The 7,500-nt window shown below is 42.5% G+C and overlaps 1 protein-coding gene across 1 annotated transcript in view; it reads right to left on the bottom strand.

Moving 5' to 3' along the window:
- Positions 1-7,500, bottom strand: part of suclg2 (succinate-CoA ligase GDP-forming subunit beta) — a 149,993-nt gene that overhangs the window by 122,354 nt on the left and 20,139 nt on the right. The gene's annotated exons all lie outside the window — the stretch shown is intronic.

Below are 7,500 nucleotides of genomic sequence, written 5' to 3'. Positions count from 1 at the left end.
AAGAGACCTCTGGTTGCATGTCTTGTGTTCTACCGATGAGTGTCCAAACTGTGTGCCAACTGCTTGAACAGATGGTTCGGTACCTTCAACACCTCACACAAAGACCAATAGTGATGCAGTCAATCTCTCCTCAACTTTGAGCCAGGTGAGACTGACATGCATGATGGTATCCTTGGTGCTAGCCTGAAAATGTCATTCCTCTATGACATGTTTTAAAATAAGCCTACATGCGCGAAGATGGCTTTACACTGCACAAGCCGCTGTTTGAACATCTGGTTACGTTCAGGAATGATCAACGCAGCCCAGATGTTTTTCAAGGTTTGACTGACTCTCAGTTAGAGGAATAGCCATACCAGGTGTTTCTGATTAAGTCTTATTTACGTTCAGTTCTCCAGGGTGCACTCATTCCATTTCCGTCTCTCACTCTTGCCCCCTCTCCGCCTTCGTTTTTCCTTCCCCCCTCCATCCGCCTCTCCCCCATAATGAGACAGGCAGACAGGCCTAGGCTATGTTAAAACTGTTTGCTCAGTCAGCAAATGCAGCAAGGCTGTCAAGCTCCAGCTGTTGGCACTATTAAAAAGACATTGGGTTTTAATGTGAGACACTTGTGTTAAGGTTGGACTCCCTGAGTGTTGTCAGGTTGGTCCATTACCCTGAGTGTGTGCATTCACAGTGCAGTCGGTCTGTTTTCCTTAACAATGTGAAAGGCTGCTGCAATTCTTAATTGTGACATTAAAAGACAAAACTGTGTCGAGTCAAGTGTCTTGGTCATGGAGTGTCATTTTGGCTACATTCCTCTGCTGATAGGAGGACTCAGGCAGTCTAGCCTAAAGGCTACTTCTGTATTGCAGGAGTTACATGACAGAGATTCTTCCTCTGGAAAAACAGCAAACCATACTGTTCATCATCTCCAAGTCTCAAGGTTATTTGTGCAAATTAGAAATAATTTCTCCTTTCTTATTCTGTCCCTGCTTAAGAGCTTGTGTGTGGGCCAGAAGGCATAATCCTGTCCTGATCCACTACAAGACATGCTGATGAATAATGAAGGCCTCCTCAAGTGCAACAAAGTCTGAGGGGCTGATCAAACAAGCCGTATTTCAGACATCCTTTAAAACATGCATCCTGACAAGGAAGGGTTTGCTGAAGGCTGAAGCCGATGAGGGGAAGGAGGAGACGGGCTTCTGCCATCTGACTTAGTGGTGAGAGTGGTATGACAAGGCCAAGCCCAAGCCGTTACTCTTAAAACAGAGCTGCCTGGGAGCGCTCCATCATTCATGAGAAGAGGAGAAAAAGAGGATACGGGCTAAGAGCACTAGGCCACTTCGCTGAGCATCCACAACTCATTTGAGTGGAGGAACTCTGACCTGAGCAAGGAAACAAGACCATCAAGAACTTAGCCTACTGTAAGGCTTATTGAAATCAATGTTAAAATCTACCTTTCTAGTCATCCATTCAATTAGGTTTGATTTCAAAGTTGTTTATGAAGAAAAGGGTAGCAGATAGGTGCATTCATAGAAGGTATATCATCCGTAGCCCTCTCTGGTCAACGGCATGATCGGTGAATCATGTTAACAGTAACCTTAACTTTCTGCGATGGCGTAGTATTGTATTAGCATGCATTGTTCACTGCTACCACCTTCCAGGTAAGGAGCACTGGAGACTTCATTAGGGCAGAAAAGCCGAGCTTCCATAAAAGGTACAGCAGTATGCTGATTGGTCTCCCTCACGTCACTGAATAACGAGGGTCATTTGTGGGTCATTTTCCTGTGTCTCTGCCTGGAAGGAAGTGAGTTTCACATGTATGCCTACTTTTATTTCTTTCAAGGGGGTGTCAGACATTCTAGTGTGAAACAAGACCACGCGACAATCCCCATGGCAGTGGCACACTGGCACTATGCCCCATATATATAAATCTAGTGCCCTGTCATTGAACTGTTATATATATATATATATATATAAATAACAGTATAACAGTTCAATGACAGGCCACTAGATTTTTATACAGCCTCACAAAAGCATTTAATATGAAGCGCTTTTCGTTTACACTGCCTCAATTCAAAACCCTTCTGTTGACCTAAGTTGAGCAGTGCATTTACCCACACATTTACCCACACTTAAGATATTGAATGCCACAAACAGAGCAGAGGACCCACTCATGAGTCTTCTCTGGAGTCTTTTTAAAAACAGCAACAACCAGTATTCAGTGTGATGGATTGTTCCTCATCCAGTAGTGCGAGGTGTTGCATGTTATAAAGTGAGTGGGGGCACAGTGTTGTGTGTTAGAGTGAGCTGGTGAGTTGTGTGTGGTGAATATCTGGCCATTGTCCTTCTCCCTCATGCCCACTTCACTATGAGGCAAGCAGAAACAATCTAGTGTGAGGTTCTCTCTGGGACTCCCTACACAGTGACCTTGTAGTCTGAACACTAGCTGTGTGTGTGTGGTGTCAGGGTTAACATTAGGAAAATGTGCTGGTCAAATGTCCAACGCCACCATTTTAATTGACCAGACATGTGAGAAATGTACCAAACCCATATGCATTGGGTGCGTAACTTGATTATGGTGTCCACCCACAGCGCTAAGAATGGCAGAAATCACATTTAGATGAAGGTACTTCATGTTAACAGAACATGCAAGTCCAGGAGGCAACAAAGTACGGTCCTTCTTATCGAATTCTGATGTCCACATTTACTTTTCCTCAGCCAACAAGACAAACAGCAAAATCACTAGCCTATGTCAATCTATTATCCCCCATAGTAGAAAAGTTGACCTATTCTACTGGCCAGCTTGTTCTGTGAGAGAAAGAAATAGCCTATTCTACTGGCCAGCTTGTTCTGTGAGAGAAAGAAATAGCCTATTCTACTGGCCAGCTTGTTCTGTGAGAGAAAGAAATAGCCTATTCTACTGGCCAGCTTGTTGTTCTGTGAGAGAAAGAAAGAGCCTATTCTACTGGCCAGCTTGTTGTTCTGTGAGAGAAAGAAAGAGCCTATTCTACTGGCCAGCTTGTTGTTCTGTGAGAGAAAGAAAGAGCCTATTCTACTGGCCAGCTTGTTCTGTGAGAGAAAGAAAGAGCCTATTCCAAACTGACTCTGGGACAGTTGTGGGATGATAGATCCCAGATTCATACAACCAGTAGGACTAGGATACATCCCAAAAACTTTAAAAAGCAACAGATCAGAACATTTAGCTTAAAATGTTGCTAAACGTATTTCTTCCTATTATAAAGCGCAGCAATACACACAAGGCAGTAGGCTACACGTGAATGGTGGTTCCATAATGCAATTATCGGGAACACAGTATTGTCAAAAGCCAGCTGTTTCATGTGACAGAGATGAAAATATCCATTAAAATGAAGAAAGAGGGGAGATCTAAATATGCAACAACTAGCATGGTTTACTAATATGACTAGGATTGTGAATTTGGCTACTGGACATAAATAACTGCTTCCGCGGATAGGGTCTGATTTTGGCTAGGCTACTTTGAAGCAAGGTAAGACATGCCTCATAATATGTAGTAAAACTTTCAGGTTTCCAACAATGAAGTACATGTTTTCAAAATGCATAGTGCCTCCAGCTCATTGCAAAGTGGTGTGTGACGCGGTGACGTAGCCTACGTTCCGTTGCCTATGTGCTGTATGCATTTTTACATTTAGTTTACAACATTTTTGCTGTTTGAGATGGTGTAGCAGCAGCTCTTGTGCTGTGACAGATTTTCCGCTCAAAGCCTCTGAATGCTGTGCGCGTGTGATAAATAACGAATATACACACGGGCTAATTTAATTCCACAAAATTATGCAAATTAACCTATAGACCAATAAGCATGGCCGGTCAAATGTATTTACATCAATGAATCAAATCAAAGTTTATTTGTCACGTGCGCTGAATACAACAGGTGTAGACCTTACAGTGAAATGCTTACTTACAGGCTCTAACCAATAGTGTAAAAAGGTATTAGTTGAACAATAGGTAAGTAAAGAAATAAAACAACAGTTAAAAAGACAGGTTAATAACAGTAGCGAGACTATAACAGTAGCGAGGCTACATACAGACACCGGTTAGTCAGGCTGATTGAGGTAGTATGTACATGTAGATATGGTTAAAGTGACTATGTATATATGATGAACAGAGAGTAGCAGTAGCGTAAAAGAGGGGTTGGCGGGTGGTGGGTGGCGGGACACAGTGCAGATAGCCCGGTTAGCCAATGTGCGGGAGCACTGGTTGGTCGGCTAAATTGAGGTAGTATGTACATGAATGTATAGTTAAAGTGACTATGCATATATGATAAACAGAGAGTAGCAGCAGCATAAAAGAGGGGTTGGGGGGGGGGGCACACAATGCAAATAGTCCGGGTAGCCATTTGATTACCTGTTCAGGAGTCTTATGGCTTGGGGGTAAAAACTGTTGAGAAGCCTTTTTGTCCTAGACTTGGCGCTCCGGTACCGCTTGCCATGCGGTAGTAGAGAGAACAGTCTATGACTGGGGTGGCTGGGGTCTTTGACAATTTTTAGGGCCTTCCTCTGACACCGCCTGGTGTAGAGGTCCTGGATGGCAGGCAGCTTAGTCCCAGTGATGTACTGTGCCGTACGCACTACCCTCTGTAGTGCCTTGTGGTCAGAGGCCGAGCAATTGCCATACGACACACAGGTTAAAAAACATTATTACGCAATGGGATTTTTTCTTCTCACGGAGAATTGGCTTTTCTAAAAGAAAACTGGCTAATGGAAACCCTAGTGTGTGTGTGTGTGTGTGTGTGTGTGTGTGTGTGTGTGTGTGTGTGTGTGTGTGTCAGGGCTCTACGCTGACTTTTTTTTATTTTTACACGGAGCACACAAAGAAGGTATTTAGGAATAAAATGTCGCACTGTAGAGCCCTGTGTGTGTGTGTGTGTGTGTGTGTGTGTGTGTGTGTGTGTGTGTGTGTGTGTGTGTGTGTGTGTGTGTGTTATATTATAGAGTGTTATGAAGTCAGCAGAAAGAGCCTACAGTGTTTCGGCCTAATAACACCTGCTTCTTAAAAATAATAACATTGTAAAATGAGAAGTGGTGTTGGGTCTCTGTGGACTCAACAGAAAGGAGACATCTTTAGGATGGAACGGGCTGCTTTTCAGAGCTAACATTGCCTTGAGAGGTCTTCACACAGTGAGTAAATCATTAACAGGCTAGCATGGGTTGGCACAACAAAACCAGTGGATCTCAATATTAATCTGACAAGTTCTGACAAAGTCTGCTGAGGAGAAAAAATGTATTTTCTAACTCATTTTAATTTCTGGCATCTTGAAAAACACCACCTTAAATAAAGCAGATGTCGTGTACCTGGTGAACAGTTGGAGAGGGGGAGCAGAAAAAACTTCAGAGCGATTAGGGATGACTCCTCTCTGTCACCAAAGAGGGAGAAAAGGGAGGAGAAAAGGAGAGGAAAATATCCTAAAACAACAGCTGCTGAATGTGAAGTGGGGCTGGCAGTGTCCCTCCAGGCACTGACAGTTACCTTGTGACAAACAATAGAGGAGTGGGATGCCAACAGCACTTTATCCCCACTACACTGACTGAGAGACCCACATACCAGTAAACCACTGTAATACCATGGAAGGACTAAAGCCACACTTTACCCTGCCATGCATAAATAGTCCTTTTATCCCATTGCCTGTTGTCTCGGTCTAAAGGGAGTTATTGATGTGTATTTCTTTCCCCACAATGGAACCACATGCAGGAATGCATGATTAGTAGTGCTGGGAATTGCCAGGGACCTCACAATTCCATATTATCACGATACTTTGGAGCGGATACGATATATATTATGATTCTCACAATTCTATATGTATTGCGATTCGATACATCGATTTTCTTGCGATGTGATGTTCCAAACGTATTGCTCACCATATGTCTGCTGCAGAGAGACAAGAGAAAAGTAGTTTTGTTCAGTCAGGGAAATAAAAGGTCTGAAAACATGTTGGCTCACTATTTAAAAAGAAGATAGAGAACAAGGCGAAGGGACAACGCCACCCACAGTAGCAACATTTTATTTAATTTTTTTACTAATTGATACTTGAAGTCAAATATCAATATAATATCATCCAAAAATAATATCACAATATGTAAGTATGGATTTTTTCACCAATCACTAATAGGTTTGGGCGGAAGGCAGATGATCACACCGTCATAACATTTCTGTACCATACCGGGTATACGGTATTACCGAATGTGCACACAAGGGGCGCTGCTTCAGATTTTTTGTTGTTACGGTATCGAAAATCATACCGTCTGTATTTTGAAATATACCGTTTATACTGTATACCGGGGTATCACCCAAGCCTAATCACTAATGATTAGTGTTTAATTTGTCACAGGAAATGCTACAGTGTTAACATGTGAAATGTTGAGGCACCAGCGTTAACAGTGTTGTCTCCTACAATAAACATTTTCCATGGCAAAAATGAAAACACGAAGCAGACTGAGCTCTACGGTCCTTTAAAACCTACCAAAATAAAACTAATGTGACTGTTCTTTCCAACATTAGGACTGTTTTCCTCGAGAAATGTAGTCCGCTTCATGTTCTGCTTCCTTTGTCTCCTTACGTCTTAGTATCGAAATACTGGTATTGTGACAACACAGCGTGAGAGCGTTTATATGCTTGCCATTCCTATTCTCTTTGAAAGTAGGCTATTCTCTGGCACATATGTTTGAGCTTTTGCAGGATTCCCTTTCATTCTATTTCATTTCCTGTTTGACTTTGGCAGTAAAATCCTGCCAAATCAAGGTTAAGTCACTGCCAAGTCAAAGTTAAGTCAGCGCTAAGTCATGTAGGGTGGTGGTAGTAGGGGAGTGAGTCGTGCTTGTGTTGCAGGCCTGCCCCGAGAGAGAGAGAAGTGAGTGGAGGATTTACTTGCAGGAGGCTGCCCTCCCCAGAGGCACTCGCTCTAACTGTAATTATCTTCATCAGTGCTCAAGACAACCTACCAGGCGCTATTAAATACCAGCAGCCTGAGCAGACTCATATACAAACTGACACACAGTCCTATATACTGCTATGTATCAGGCAAAGGCAAGTCATACTTAAGGCCAAAAACACATCCACACACTCACACATCCAACCTCTACCCACAGAAGCAGAGTTTCAGAAAATGGGAGAGAGAGATAGTTGGATAGAGAGATAGGAGAGAAAAACAGGAGGAGAGAGAGAGCAATGGTAAGAGATAGGTGGATATATATATATATATATATATCCACCTATATATATATATATATATATATATATATATATATATATATATATATCCACCTATATATATATATATATATATATATATATATCCACCTATGAATGAGAGAGAGACACAGGAGAGAGAGAGAGAGAGAGAGAAACAGGAGAGAGGGAGAAACAGGAGAGAGAAAGAAACAGGAGAGAGAAAGAAACAGGAGAGAGAGAGAAACAGGAGAGAGAGAGAGAGAAACAGAGAGAGAGAGAGAGAGAAACAGGAGAAAGAAGAGAAGAAACAGGAGAGAG

Source organism: Salmo trutta, chromosome 14, assembly GCF_901001165.1.
Source record: "Salmo trutta chromosome 14, fSalTru1.1, whole genome shotgun sequence".
Lineage (NCBI taxonomy): Eukaryota > Metazoa > Chordata > Actinopteri > Salmoniformes > Salmonidae > Salmo > Salmo trutta.
This window is presented reverse-complemented; position numbering and strand designations above follow the sequence as displayed.